Source organism: Cucurbita pepo, chromosome 12 (assembly GCF_057944985.1).
Source record: "Cucurbita pepo subsp. pepo isolate OVF chromosome 12, ASM5794498v1, whole genome shotgun sequence".
Lineage (NCBI taxonomy): Eukaryota > Viridiplantae > Streptophyta > Magnoliopsida > Cucurbitales > Cucurbitaceae > Cucurbita > Cucurbita pepo.
Window position 1 is genome coordinate 5457987 of NC_141809.1, and position 16452 is coordinate 5474438.

At 32.4% G+C, this 16452-nt stretch overlaps 1 long non-coding RNA gene across 1 annotated transcript; it reads right to left on the bottom strand.

Moving 5' to 3' along the window:
* Positions 1-316: 316 nt before the first annotated feature.
* LOC147789861 (uncharacterized) lies at positions 317-1760 on the bottom strand. The gene is made up of 3 exons (XR_015423292.1): positions 1652-1760; positions 1176-1448; positions 317-487 (listed from the first exon to the last, which is right to left on the bottom strand). It is a non-coding gene; the product is annotated as an uncharacterized LOC147789861 (long non-coding RNA).
* Between the last annotated feature and the right edge of the window lie 14692 nt (positions 1761-16452).

The window sequence follows — 16452 nt, forward strand, 5'->3', positions numbered from 1 at the left end:
CGATTTATATATCCCTTGATTTCACAATTTTTGTTGTGATTGAATGTATATCTAACTCGATAGGAAGGTTACTTACTTAGTGAGTGTTTTCAATACTCAACCTTTTTAAACAATGTTGTTTTGTAATTGCTATGAGAAACTACCTTATTGTACTTTACCATTTTTTTCATAATTCATTAGGAAAATTCTTTAACTTTATTTTTAGGACTATTGGTGTAACACCTGCTCATCGTCAATGCGATTCACAGGAGCTACCACTGACATCGATAATAAACTTGACAACCAATCATAAATTTCAAATTATTTCTAAAACATCGAGTAAAAAAAAAAACATTTAAAACCCGTACTATTTAAAACTTAAAACGACCAAAGTAAATTCTTGACAACGAAAGCATAAGTACACAAAACAGACACAGACATGGATTCCCAAATAGTCTCTAGCCTGCTGGTCTCGTCCTCGTCCTCGGTTGGCCTGCATCAACTAAATCTGGAAATAAAAGTTAAAAATAATTTTGATGAGTAATTAAATTACCCAGTAAGTAGGGAGCTTATTTTTCATGAGTTCATAACTAATCTTTCGAGTTGTTTTTAAGTTTTATTCGCCATTGACTCCTAGTTTCTCTTACTAGAGTCATATGTTCATTAATGAGGTATCTCAGCTACCTCAATCTTAGGTTACTGACTCTCTCTCGATATGCTTATCTAGAATTTTTGAACTCGTATGTAAGGCTCGCTCTCAGTCAAATACGGCCCGTCTACTAATTCCTCTGGCGGCTTGTTTATCTCATATACCAACGGTCAAGAGTACTCATGCTCCCTGACTTAGCACACAATGCGTTGGTCAAGAACTCCGCGGGAATTTGTAGACTATCATACTCATATAAATAAGTCATGGCTCAACAACCAATAAGCATATCCTAGAGTCATAACATTTCCATTAACATGCATACTCACATTTACTGAGTGCTTTCATACATTTATCATGTTCAACACATAGAACATTCTAGTAATCATTTATATCATGCTTACATCACAAGCAAGCAATCAAGATATAAAATAAACATTCAACATCATCAAAACTCATTTTAACATACTAAGCTTTTAATCAGGTAAACAACATACTCACATGTTGTCAACAAGTTAAGAACTAGCTTAAAGAACGATATGCTACTTACCTGGTTTCGAATCCCTTTCTCTCTTGAATGTACGTTTAATAGGGTATTTCAACACAATTTCCTCCAATCAGACCTATATGTCACTATTTTCAAAGTAAGTATAGGTCAAAACGAATTGAACGGGACAAACCCGAAGTCGAAATGAGGTCTCACGCGCCCTGACATTCTCGGTGTGTTTGTCCCACGCGCCAGGAGAACTCCTAGTCGCACGCCCAGTCCCGGCTCCTCACGCGCCTTGCGTGTAGTGCACGCGCTCCTTCTTCCTTGCATTTTCTGAAATTTTCCCAACTTTTCTATTAATACCGATTATGTCCCGAAGCCATATTCCACCCCTACAGCCCGAATTTCGTCCCGACTTCCACTACAACTTTATAGATCTCCTTATTACGATTCTAACAAGCCATATTTTATAACTTATTATGCAGTATAGACCAAGATATCAGAATTTAAAGATTCGGTCAAATGGGTTTTCTTACCTTCGAATAAACGCCTAATATGGCTTATCGGTTGAGATTCGAATGCTAAGGAATTTCTCAAGCTTGCGCCCGTGACAAGGAAATCTCCAAACCATATGAGGAATTTCAACTCATTCCCCTGTTTACTGTTTTTCCTTCTTTTCTGTTCTTAGTTTTTAATCCCAGAACCACCGGCACCACCTCACACTTCCCTCTCTCTTTCTTTTCCCTTCAATCCACCTGTCCATTCCTCCTTTATCCATGGCAGCAGTTAGAAGATGAATTTATATATATATATATATATATATATATATATATATATATATATATATAATAAAAATAAATTTAAAAATGAATTTAAAATGTTTTTAATCCACCTGTCCATTCCTCCTTCCAATTATTTTTGAATGGCTATTCACATGGTTTTCATTAACATTTTTTTATTATATTATTACATATATATATATATAATAAAAATGAATTTAAAATGTTTTTAATATTGATTTAAAATAATATATATATATATATATATATATATATATATATAGTTTTTCCTGATAAATTTAAAAATAAATAAATATTATTTTTCGTGGTCTATGTTTCAGTTCACGTTTTAGCTGTACATATCAATTCCTATTTTTACATCACTATTTAAACTCATGGACTCTTCCTATTTTAAAACACACAGAATATTTCACAATACACAACTTTCATAGATTCCTCCATCTAAACTTTGTTTTTAAAAAGCCTCCATTGTTGCTCTCTCCAAAGTTTTCAATTTAATTTTATTTATCTTATTGCGAGAGAGATGTGTATTGTAGTATGAGAAAATTGTAAATCTACTACTTTAGAGAGTTGTGGTGTATGGTGTGTTTCTATAAGGTTTTACACAATTGTATTGGTTTGATCCTGAGCCGTGGAAAGGATTGAGTTTGCTCTTGAACTCGTAAAAAGAGCGGTGTAGCGGTTGGGCTCTGATCCGAAGAAAGAGTCAAGAAAGGTTTATTCAAATTCCCAAGAGGCGCTTAGGGAGTGGAGTAAGTCGAGTTTGACCGAACTATAAAACTAGAGTGTTATATTTTCTAACCGTTTTCCTATTTAAATTCTAAATTATTGTTAAGTTTTATTGCATGTATTAAGTTTTATTGTTATTAAAAAAAATTAATAATTATATTGTTAAAACCCTATTCACCCCTCTGGGTTGCCATATCGATCCAACTAGTATCAGAGCAGGTTGCTCTTATTGATTTTTTTATATATAAACTTTATTTTTAGAGCTTATGGCAAATCTACGTGTTAAAAACGGTTTTTGTGAAGGACAATCAACTTCTAGACCTCCTTATTTTGATGGAACTAATTATACGTATTGGAAAGCTAGAATGAAAATTTATTTGCAATCAATTGATTATCAATTATGGTTAAATGTTAGTAAAGACCCTTATATTCTAATAAAAATGGTTAATAATATTGAGGAGCTAAAAATGAAGGATGAATTTGATGAGCATGAAAAAATGTTCTTTTAATGATAGTGCTATAATCTGTCTTTATTGTGCCCTAAATAATGATGAATTTAATAAAGTATATGTGTTCTTCACATATGAAATTTGTAAAACTCTTGAAGTAACTCATGAGGGAACAAATCAAGAAACAAAAATTAACATGTTAGTTCATAATTATGAACTATTTAAAATGGATGCAAATGAATCTATAGGTGAAAAATCTTGGAAAAGTATATTCTACTTCCGAAAATGTACGGAAAATTCTTAGGTCTCTACCTAAAAGTTGGGAAACAAAAGTGACGGCAATTAAAGAAGCAAAGGATCTCACAAAGCTTCCTTTGGATGAACTTGTTGGTTCTCCCATGACGCATGAGATTACCATGAAGGAGCGCATGGAAGAGGAGGAGCGCATAGAAGAGGAATCCAAAAAGAAGAAAAGTATAGCCCTAAAGTCCATCACATTGGAAGTTGACTCTGACGATGAGGAAGCCCTTGATGAAGATGATGTTGCCTACTTCACACATAAGTATAAAAATTTCATCAAAAGAAAGAAACAATTTAGGAAACATTTCACCAACCAAAAAGGTGAGGAGAGCAAACATGATGAGATAATATGTTATGAATGTAAAAAGTCGGGTCATATAAGACCGGATTGTCCTCTCCTCAAATTATCTAAGAAATCGAGGAAGAAAGCAATGAAGGCTACTTGGGATGATAGTGATGAAAGTGCAAATGATGAAGAAGTCACAAATTTTTGCTTGAGGGCTCATAGTGACAAAGAGGATGAAGAAAATGAGGTAATTCTTGAATCTCCAATTATTTAAAGTTTTTTAAGAGATGCAACTTGATTTAGAAAAACTTGGTTCAAAGTATGTTATGCTTCAAAAGAAATATAAGGCTTCAATTATTAAAATTAAGTCTTTATTAAATGAAATTTCTTGATTAAAAGAGAATAATCATAACATTGTAAAACTTGATATACCCTGTGAAAAGCATGTATTTGATTGTGATGAAAAAACTCCATTAATTGATAAAATTAAATTTCTTGAGCATGATTGTTGTAAAAAAGATTATGTAAGAACTTGGTAAGGCTAAGGAGTCTATTATAAAAATTTAACTATAGGTGCTCAAAAATTAGATAAAATAATTGAATAGGTAAGCCTTATGGTGATAAAAGAGGATTAGGCTATGTTGATGACTATTCTACTCCTTCCAGTTCTAAAACAATATTTGTTAAACCATCCCCATTATGCCTAAGCCTAATACATGCAAATTTGTATCTCAGTATGATAAATCTAGATTTGTGCCTGTATGTCATTATTGTGGTGTTGAAAGTCATATTAGACCTAATTGCTTTAAATTGAAAAATTCTCAAAACATTACTTCCGGAAACAAAATTTTCTCAAAATATAAAATTTAACAATATTTTAAGAAATAATTTTTCTATTGAAAATAGAATACATAAACTTAGTCCAAGAAATAAATTCCTGCATGATGTTGTTTGTTTCCGGTGTGGTATGTTTTTTAATATGAATGCAAGCATGATTCCTAAATGTGTGAAAACTAACTTGTTAGAACCCAAACAAGTATGGGTACCAAAAGGTCAATTTTGAATATCTTTATTGATAGGTTTATTTGAAAGCCTCCAAGAAAAAAGAAGTGGTATTTGGATAGTGGTTGCACAAGACACATGACCGGAAATCAATCCAAGTTTGTGAATCTCTCCAGGAAGGATGGTGGTTTAGTAACTTTTGGTGACAACAAGGAAGGTAAAATAATTGGTAAGGGTACTATAGGTAATGACTCTGTTACTCTCATTGAAAATGTACTTTTAGTTGATAGTTTAAAGCATGACTTACTTAGCATTAGTCAATTATGTGATAAAGATTTTAGAGTTGTATTTGATAAAAATAATTGCATAATTGAAAATGTTAGTGATAGAAAAGTGTTGTTTGTTGGAAATAGGGATAATAATGTGTATATTATTGATTTAAATGATTGTCCAACAAATGATAAATGTCTTTCGGCTTTGCATGATAATTCTTGGTTATGGCATGGAAGATTAGGACATGCTATTATGCCTTTGATTTCAAATATATAAAAAAATTCATTAGTTAGAGGCCTTTCTAACTTTAAATTTGAAAAAGATAAAATATGTGATGCTTGTCAAGTGGATAAGCAAACCAAGTCCTCTTTCAAATTTAAGTACGTGATTTCTACTACTAGACCTCTTCAACTGTTACATATGAACTTATTTGGACCTTTTAAAATAGCTAGCTATAGAGGGAATTACTATGTCTTTGTGATAGTTGATGATTTTTTCGAAATTTACTTAGATTTTGATGATAAAACATAAAAATGATGTTTTGAAAAGATTTGTCAGTATTGTAAAACGAGTCCAAAATGAAAAAGATTTTTTAATTACTAAAATTAGGAGTGACCATGGAGGAGAATTGGATAGGGTAGCATCTGAAAATTTTTGTGAAAATAATGGTTTTTATCATGACTTCTCCTCTCTACGGACTCCTCAACAAAATGGTGTGGTTGAAAGAAAAAATAGTACTTAACAATAATTTGCTAGATAAATATTAAATGAATATGATTTACCTAAATATTTTTGGGCGGAAGCTGCTAATACCACATGTTATGTTTCAAATAGAGTTTTAATTAGACTCTGTTTAGATAAAACTCTTTATGAACTTTGGCATAATAAAATTCTAAATCTTGGGTATTTCAAAGTTTTTGGTTGCAAATGTTTTATTTTAAACAACAAAGAAAAGTTGGGACATTTTGGTTCTAAGACGGATATTGGTATTTTTTCTTGGTTATTCATCTATTAGTAAAGCTTATAAAGTTTTCAATAAGCGAACTTTAGTTATAGAAGAATCTATGCATGTGGTATTTGATGAATCTTGTAATGATATTTTTGATGAGTCTATTTGTAGGGATGATTTAGAATTTTTTTTGGAGATTTACTTGTCAGTGACAAAGGAAAGGAAACTCCTTCAAGTAAAGAAGAAGTGAGCTTAAATGAAAAGAAGGAAGAAAGTTGATTCTAAGACGGATATTGATATTTTTTCTTGGTTATTCATCTATTAGTAAAGCTTATAGAGTTTTCAATAAGAGAACTTTAGTTATAGAAGAATCTATGTATGTGATATTTGATGAATCTTGTAATCTATGCATGTGATATTTGATGATTTAGAAATTTTTTTGGAGATTTATTTGTCAATGACAAAGGAAAGGAAACTCTGTCAAGTAAAGAAGAATGAGTTTAAATGAAAAGAAGAAAGTTCATTTTTTAGAGATTTACTTGTCAGTGACAAAGGAAAGGAAACTCTTTCAAGTAAAGAAGGAAACTCTTTCAAGTAAAGAAGGAAACTCTTTCAGTGCCAAAAGTATGGAGGTATGCCTCATTGATAAGAATCACGGTGTTCCAAAATAACAGAATTCGAACCAACGCACGGAGAGCTCAATTCATTTCAAACCTATTGCATTAGCCACTCAAGCACATCAACATTTGTTAAAAAAAACTATGTTTAATTTCATAAATTATGTAAAAGTCAAATGGTCAATTTGACTTATTCTTTGTGGAGATTAAAGGGGATCGAAAATAAATCCCATCCACAAACATCTCGAAAAATCCCGTCCACAAATGTCTTTTGTCGGGAGACTATAAATACCCACAATATGTTATGTAAAATTCAGATTCGTGGATGAATGTAATTCAGATCTCAAATTGAGACGTTTCCCTTAGAAATCCGAGCATTATATTTGTCATTTCTAAGTTTCATGCAATTCTTGTGGTAGAATTGCACCCGAGCCATTCAATCAAACCTTGATCAAGTTAGATTGTGGAGTGACTCAATTTAGAACAAGGTTTCCAAATCTTGCTTCTAGATCTTCGATCCATAGAGGTAATCTAATTCTAGCCTTATCTCTTGGTTGATCCAAATTTCGTATAAGGAGGTCTTTTGTCGGGAGACTATAAATACCCACAATATGTTATGTAAAATTCAGATTCGTGGATGAATGTAATTCAGATCTCAAATTGAGACGTTTCCCTTAGAAATCCGAGCATTATATTTGTCATTTCTAAGTTTCATGCAATTCTTGTGGTATAATTGCACCCGAGCCATTCAATCAAGCCTTGATCAAGTTAGATTGTGGAGTGACTCAATTTAGAACAAGGTTTCCAAATCTTGCTTCTAGATATTCGATCGTAAGAGGTAATCTAATTCTAGCCTTATCTCTTGGTTGATCCAAATTTCGTATAAGGAGGTGTTAATTATTTGATTAAACATAATCTTGGATCATTGGGCTAATGGTAAGAATCACGGTGTTCCAAATGGACCTATTGTGAAGAAGATTAAAAAATGTCATGAAGATTCAAAAAAATATGTCAACAACAGAATTCACCTATTGCGAAGAAGATTAAAAAAATGTCATGAAGATTCAAAAAATTCAAAAAAATATGTCAACAACAGAATTCAAACCTACGCGCTTCAAAAAATTCAAAAAAATATGTCAACAACAGAATTCAAACCTACGCGCTGAGAGCTCAATTGATTTCAAATCTGTTGCATTAACCACTCAAGTACATCAACATTTGTTAGAAAAAACTATGTTTAATTTCATAAATTATGTAAAAGTCAAATAGTCAATATGACTTATTCTTTGTGGAGATTAAAGGGGATCGAGAATAAATCCCGTTCACAAACATCTCGAATAAATTCCGTCCACAAACGTCTTTTGTCGGGAGACTATAAATACCCACAATATGTTATGTAAAATTCAGATTCGTGGATGAATGTAATTCAGATCTCAAATTGAGACGTTTCCCTTAGAAATCCGAGCATCATATTTTCCATTTCTAAGTTTCAAACAATTCTTGTGGTAGAATTGCACCCGAGCCATTCAATCAAGCCTTCATCAAGTTTGATTGTGGAGTGACTCAATTTAGAACAAGGTTTTCAAATCTTGCTTCTAGATCTTCGATCATTAGAGGTAATCTAATTCTAGCCTTATCTCTTGGTTGATCCAAATTTCGTATAAGGAGGTGTTAATTACTTTAATTCAAGGGTTCTTGCTTCAACAAAAGCTTGGATCGTTGGGCTGAGGATTAGGGCCTTAGTATCAGAGCCTAGGCTTACATCTTTGTGGCCGACTCTAGAATTGATTTTATCTTTTATTTATGCTCTTGTTTATCTTTTCTTTAAATTTGTCCATTTATTTTCTTGCTGTCATTTCCACCATTATTCATCAACTTTTCACTTTGTTCTCATTTTCTTCCTACAATTCACGTTTAGATTTTGAAAAAAAAAAAAAATCTTATCGTATTTGTTCTTATGATTGTGATTATAAACGATATTTATAATTTTTTTAGATCATTTGCATGTTTATTTTGAAGATCAAATAAACTTCGATTCACATATTTTTCTCAATCCATCTAAATCTAGAACTGTTGTGTTTGATATTTTTTCTCTCTCATAATCTACGCTTGAAGATACTTCTAAATTTTCTGTAAAAAGAGAGTTAGATCATTCTTAAAATCTTCACGTCCTTTCTTTTTTGAATTTTTTATTTTATTTTTCAGTGTGCATTTCTATCCCAAAATATTTGTGTCTCTCATTTGTTTGTTCACTTCTTGTTTTATTTTGTTGTTATTTCATAATTAACTATCTTGATTGCCTTGAATAGCTTGCTACTATCAGAATTGCTTTACCCATATATTAGCCTACCTTGATCATAATTTAGTCACTTTCCTAAACAGCCTACCTTTGTGTGTATAAACACGAGTGTTCCTAAGTGTAAAATCAGTGAGTTGACTGTTTGAGGTCCTAAACATATTTCACTACTGTTTGTACAATCATGAACCAAGACGAGAAAAATGGAAGGGAGATCAATGATCTAGTTGAAGAAGTCCAGAAGAATGAGGAGGAACTAGAAGATGGGATTCATTTCGCACTTATAACAAGAAGACTTGTTAACACTCAAGTTATGGAGAATGATATTGATGATCAAAGAGACAACCTGTTCCACACGCAGTGTTTCGTCAAGGGGACTGCTTGTAGTCTTGTCATTGATAGTGGAAGTTGCACCAATGTTGTAAGTACCATGTTGATCAAAAGGTTACAAATTCCAACCCAAGATCATCCTAAACCTTACAAGCTCCAATGACTCAATGATAGTGGAACAATGAAGGTAGTTTCCCAAGCTTTAATATCTTTTACTTTGGAAAAATATAACGATGAAGTTCTTTGTGATGTATTACCAATGCAAGCTGGAGATATATTGCTTGGCCGACCATGGCAATTTGACAGGAGGGTCATGTATGATGGCTATTTGAATAGGTATTCTTTTGTAAACGATGGTAGAAAAACTACTCTTGTACCTTTGAGTTCTGCAAATGTATTTGTTGATCAATTAAAATTGGAGGAAAGAAAGAAAGAGTTTGAGGAAAAAAAGTTAAAAGAAAAACGAGAGTTGAGTGAAAAAAATAGAGAAAAATCAAAGAGAAAAAAGAAGAATGAAAAAAGAGATTAAATTGAAGAAAAAGGGAGAGAGAGTTATTTGGCTACAGTTGGAGAGGTGAGAAGGCTTTCACAAAAATCGATCTTTATACTTATGTACAATGGAGGATATTTGGTCTCTAACTATAACAACTTGGCTTTGCCTAGTGTTTTTCAATATCTTTTACAGGAATTTGAAGACATGTTTCAAGATAAAGAAATACCTCCCGTTAAAGGTACTGAACATAAAATAGACTTCATTCCAAGGACTGTCATTCTTTATAAGCCAGCTTATCGAGTCAATCCAACCGAGACAAAAGAAATTCAAAGGCAAGTAGAGGAGCTCATGGAGAAGGGCTATGTACGAGAAAATTTGAGTCCATGTTCTATACGAGACTTATCGGTGCCAAAGAAAGATTAAACTTGGCGCATATGCATGGATAATAGAGTCATCAACAAAATCACGGTAAAGTGTCGACATCCTATTCCTAGGTTAGACGATATGCTTGATTTATTGCATGATTCGTGTCTATTTATAAAAATTATTTTGAAATCTAGATATTATTAAATTAGAATGCATGTAGAAGATGAATGGAAAACAACTTTCAATATTATGTTTGGATTGTATGAATGGCTTGTTATGCCTTTTAGGTTAACTAATGCTCCTAGTACACCTATGCGCTTAATATATAATGTTTTGAGAAAATATATGAGAAAACATGTTGTTGTTTATATTGATGATATTATAATTTATATGAAGATTTTGCTTGAGCATGTGGAGCATGTTAAATTAGTTTTGATTATACATAGGAAAGAGAAATTTAATTTTGATAAGGGTAGTTTTTGAATGGAAAAAGTTCACTCTATTGGCTTCATAGTTGATAAAAGTAGAATAGCATTAGATAGAGACAAAGTTAAATTCATTATGGATTTGCCAACACCAAAGAGTGCACGTAAATTTCGAAGTTTTCATGAGTTAGCTAACCTCTATAAGAGATTTATAAATGATTTTAGAACCACAACTGAACTATTGAATGACTTAGTGAAAAAGAATGTTGTTTTTAAATGGCGAGGAATGCAAGAGAATGCATTCAATTTGCTTAGGAACAAATAAAGCAATGCATCATTATTTGTTTTGCCTAGCTTTTATAAAACTTTTGAAATTGGATGTGATGCATGTGGTTTGGTCATAAGTGTTGTTTTAATTCAAGATGAAAAGCCGTTAGTATATTTTAGTGAAAAACTAAATGGGGCAACATTGAAATACCCTACCTATGATAAAGAATTGTTTGTAGTTCATATATTGCATGTGCCGCAACACCACTTATGGCTTAGAGAATTTGTGATCCACTTTGATCATGAAAACTTGAAGTATGTGAATGGTCAAAGCAAACTGAACCGTAGACATGCAAAGTGGGTGAAATTTATTGAAACATTTTCGTATGTCATCAAGTATAAGCAAGGTAAGGATAATACAGTAGCTCATGTGTTATCTAAAAGGTATGATCTCTTTACTTCTCTTACTGCAAATATTCTTGGAGTTGAGCATATTATTGAATTATATAGAGATGACCAAGACTTTAGAACTATTTATGCATCTTGCTTGCAAAAAAAAGTGGTGGATGATTATTATGTGTTTCATAAATTTTTAATTACTAAGAGTATGCTTTGTATTCCTAAATGCTCTATAAAAGATTTGTTTTTGAGAGAAGCATATGGTGGTGCCCTAATGGGACATCTTAGGATTAATAAAGTTTATAAGATGTTGCATAAACACTTTTGTTGGCTGAAGATGAAGCATGTGGCAGATAGATTTATGGATGATGCAAAGCATGCTGCTGACTTATTCTTTAAGAAAGTAGTTTATGGATTTAATACACTTCATTTGCTTCCTATTCCTACTATTTTCTTCTAATATTTTTGTGAGTGAAGCATGCAGATTTGATCAAAACATTTCAAAAGGAGATACGGAAAGAAGGTGATGATTTTGAGTGAAGCATGCAGATTTGATCAAAACATTTCAAAAGGAGATGACGGAAAGAAGGTGATGATTTTTTTTGATTCGAGGACGAATCCTTCTGAAGAGGGGGAAAATGATAAGAATCATGGTGTTCCAAATGGACCTATTGCCAAGAAGATTCAAAAACATTTCAAAAGGAGATGACGGAAAGAAGGTGATGATTTTTTCTGATTCGAGGACGAATTCTTCTGAAGAGGGGGAAGATGATAAGAATTGCACCTGAGCCATTCAATCTAGCCTTGATCAAGTTCGATTATGGAGTGACTCAATTTAGAACAAGGTTTTCAAATCTTGCTCCTAGATCTTCGATCATAAGAGATAATCTAATTCTAGCCTTATCTCTTGGTTGATCCAAATTTCGTCTAAGGAGGTGTTAATTACTCTGATTCAAGGGTTCTCAGCAGCATGCTTTGCATCATCCATAAATCTATCTGCCATAAATTGCACCACCAACTTAGCAGTGGCGGCTATGGAAGGTGGGAAGCCGACTATTGTAACCAACGCCGAAGGCCAGAGGACGACTCCATCAGTGGTGGCCTACACTAAGAACGGAGATAGGCTTGTGGGTCAAATTGCGAAGCGACAGGCGGTAGTAAACCCTGAGAATTTAAATTGATAAGGCAACCCTAATCCTCAGCTCAACGATCCAAGTTTATGTTGAAGCAAGAACCCTTGAATCAAAGTAATTAACACCTTCTTATACGAAATTTGGATCAACCAAGAGATAAGGCTAGAATTAGATTACCTCTTACGATCGAATATCTAGAAGCAAGATTTGGAAACCTTGTTCTAAATTGAGTCACTCCACAATCTAACTTGATCAAGGCTTGATTGAATGGCTCGGGTGCAATTCTACCACAAGAATTGCTTGAAACATAGAAATGGCAAATATGATGCTCAGATGTCTAATGGAAACGTCTCAATTTGAGATCTGAATTACATTCATCCACGAATCTGAATTTTACATAACATATTATGGGTATTTATAGTCTCCCGACAAAAGACGTTTGTGGACGGAATTTATTTCCGATCCCCTTTAATCTCCACAAAGAATAAGTCAAATTGATCATTTGACTTTTAGAAATAAAGCTAGACTTGTAGCTCAAGGTTATTGTCAGAAGGAAGGTATAGAGTATGAGGAACAAAGTTTGGGAATGAGTTTATAGAAATAAAATTGATGAAAATGAGAATATCATTAGAAATAAAGGTAGACTTGTAGCTCAAGGTTATTGTCAGGAAGAAGGTATAGACTATGAAGAAACTTTTGCACCCGTTGCTAGATTAGAAGCTATTAGAATGTTACTTACATTTGTTTCTTACAAAAAAAAATTTATATTATATCAAATGGATGTGAAAAGTGCATTCTTAAATGATTATATTATGGAGGAAGTTTATGTAAAACAACCTCCTCGATTTGAAAATTTTGATTTTTCACATCATGTCTATAAGTTAAAAAAGGCTCTTTATGGCTTAAAACAAGCTCTAAGGAGCTTGGTACGATAGACTTAGTAATTTTCTTATTGAGAATGATTTCAAAATGGGTAAGCTCGACACTACCCTCTTTATTAAAATTAAAGAAAAAGATATGCTATTAGTACAAATATATGTGGATGATATTATATTTGGTTCTACTAATCCCTCTTTATGTGAAGAAATTTCTAAATGTATGCCTAATGAGTTTGAGATGAGTATGATGGGAGAGCTCAGTTTCTTTCTTGGACATTAAATCAAACAACTGAAAGATGGTATCTTCCTAAATCAAGAGAAGTACACCAAAGATTTACTCAAAAGGTTCAAGTTCAATGAAGGTAAGATTGCAAAAACTCCAATGAGCACATCTACCAAGCTTGACAAGGATGAAAAAGGTAGATGTGTAGATATAAAATCTTATCGAGGTATGATTGGATCTTTACTCTACTTGACTGCTAGTAGACCTGATATTATGTTTAGTGTATGTCTTTGTGGTAGGTTTCAATCTTGTTCTAAGGAATCTCATCTACATGTCGTTAAAAGAATATTTAAATATTTGCTTCGGACTATTAATTTAGGATTGTGGTATCCTATAAATGTTGAGTTTAAATTGGTAGGATATTCTGATACAAATTTTGCAGGAAGTTTACCTGATCGTAAAAGTGCTAGTGGATCCACTTGTCAATTTCTTGGTAGTTTATTAGTTTCTTGGTTTAGTAAAAAGCAAAATTCGGTTGCCTTATCTACTACCTAAGCGGAATATATTGTGGTTGCTAGTTGTTGTGCTCAAATTCTTTGGATGAAAAAAACTCTTTGTGATTTTGGATTAACATTTGATAGTGTGCCTATATTTTGTGATAACACTAGTGTTATTAATTTAACCAAAAATCCTGTTCATCATTCTAGAACTAAACATATTGACATTAGACATCATTTTATTAGAGAGCATGTGCAAAATGGACATATTATTCTTGATTTTGTAAACTCTAATAATCAATTAGTAGATATTTTTACCAAGCATTTAAATGAAGAATATTTTTTGCAAAAATAGGCTTGAGCTTGGTATTATTCGGTGTGATATATCTTGAATTTGAGTTTGGTATTACTCGGTGTGATATATCTTGAATTTTATAATTTTGTTTAAAGGGAGAGCATGTAATTCTTTTATTATTATTATTATTATTATTATTATTTTTTTTTTTTTTTTTTATCATAGGGGGAGAAAATTAGGAAAAATATGCTCTAAGTTTGTCATTTTATAATTAATGAATCACTTAGTTGTTATTTTATAATTAATGAATCACTTCGTTATTGTGATGTTTCATAATTCATTGGAACATTAATATAGGGGGAGAATATGGATTTGAGCGAATTTCAAATTTATGATGATATATTAGAATGCCTATAATGATGTATCAATATTATTATTTGGACATGTGTCATCAGTGGTCGGTATCTATTCTTATTTTTAGGACTTGATCACTATTTAAACTCATCCCCTCGTATTTTAAAACACACGTAACATTTCACAATAAATTCATCCCTTCCGTATATTTTAAAACACACATAACATTTCACAATACACAACTTTCATAGTTTCCTCGATTTAAACTTTTTTTAAAAAACCTCTTGCTCTCTCGAAAGTGTCCAATTGTAACATTTCACAATACACAACTTTCTTTTCTTAAAAAACTTCCCTTGCTGCTCTCTCCAAAGTTTCCAATTTTATTTCTGTTTATCTTATTCAGAGAGAGATGTCTATTGTAGTGTGAGAAAATGATAATTTTATTTCTATTTATCTTATTCGGAGAGAGATGTCTATTGTAGTGTGAGAAAATGTAAATCTACTACTTCAGTGGTGTGTGGCGGTGTGTGGCGTGTTTCTATAAAGTTTCAGACAATTGTATCGATTTGATCCTGAGTCGTGGAAAGGATTGAGACAACTGTACCGGTTTGATCTTGGGCCGTGGAAAGGATTGAGACAATTTTACCGGTTTGATCCTGAGCCGTGGAAAGGATTGAGACAATTGTACCAGTTTGATCTTGAGTCGTGGAAAGCATTGAGTTTGCTCTTGAACTCGTAAAAAGAGCGGTGTAGCGGTTGGGCTCTGATCCGAGGAAAGAGTCCAAAAAGGTTTATTCAAATTCCGAAGAGGCGCTGGGGGAGTGGAGTCGAGTCGACCTACTATAAAATTACGGTCTTATATTTTCTAACCCTTTTCGTATTTAAATTCTAAATTATTGTTGATTGATTGCATTTAATAAGTTTCTTAAAAAAAAAAATTAATAATTATATTGTTCAGACCCTATTCACCCCTACGGTTGCCATATCGATCCAACAATGATTAAATTTCTTTCTTGCCAATCCATTATATAATCCTCTCAGAAATTAAATTAGCTCACTAGGGTTCCCATATCGATCAACCAATGATTAAGTTTCTTTCTTGCCAATCCGTTATATAATCCTCTCATAAATTCAATTAGCTCACTAGGGTTGTCATATCGATCCAACAATGATTAAGTTTCTTTCTTGCCAATCCATTATATAATCCTCTCAGAAATTAAATTAGCTCACGAATATGAACTTAAACAGAAACTGTAGATTTTTGTGGGCGCATATGCCAAATTTATGATATTTATATAATTAAAAAAATTCATATATGCAATACCTTGATCACAAGCTAGGAAGGGAAAGCCCAAAGAAACAATCTAAGAGTGAATTTGGACGGTTACATATAACTAAGTTTATCCCATTTTGTCATTAAGGTTAACCTAGATAGATGTCTAAGAATTTGTTAAAACATTTATTCTTGAGTAAAAATTTAGAGGTTTCAATTTTATATGGATGACCTGATAAGCCAATCCTAATCCTTAGTCGAACTGCAAGCCTTTTGTTGAAGCAAGAACCCTCGAATAAAAAAAAAATTAACACCTCTTTGTACAAATTTTCAGATCAATGAAGAGATAATGCGAGAATTAGATTACTTCTTAAGATCAAACATCTAGAAGCACGATTTGGAACCTTGTTCTAAATTGAGTCACTCCACAATCAAACTTGATCAATACTTAATTGAATGACTCGGATACAATCTATCAAAATATTACTAGAGATGACAAAGATGATGCTCAAATTTATAAAGGTGAAAGTCTCAATTTGAAAACTAAATTTCATTCTTGGAGTTCTCCATTTTATAGAGTGATTTGTGGATATTTATAGTCTCCACTTAAAAGTAACTTCAAACTCTTCTTCAAATGGCCACTAAGAAGTTAGCGACCATGATTGGAAATACTCTTCAAATGGCCACTAAGAAGTTAGTGACC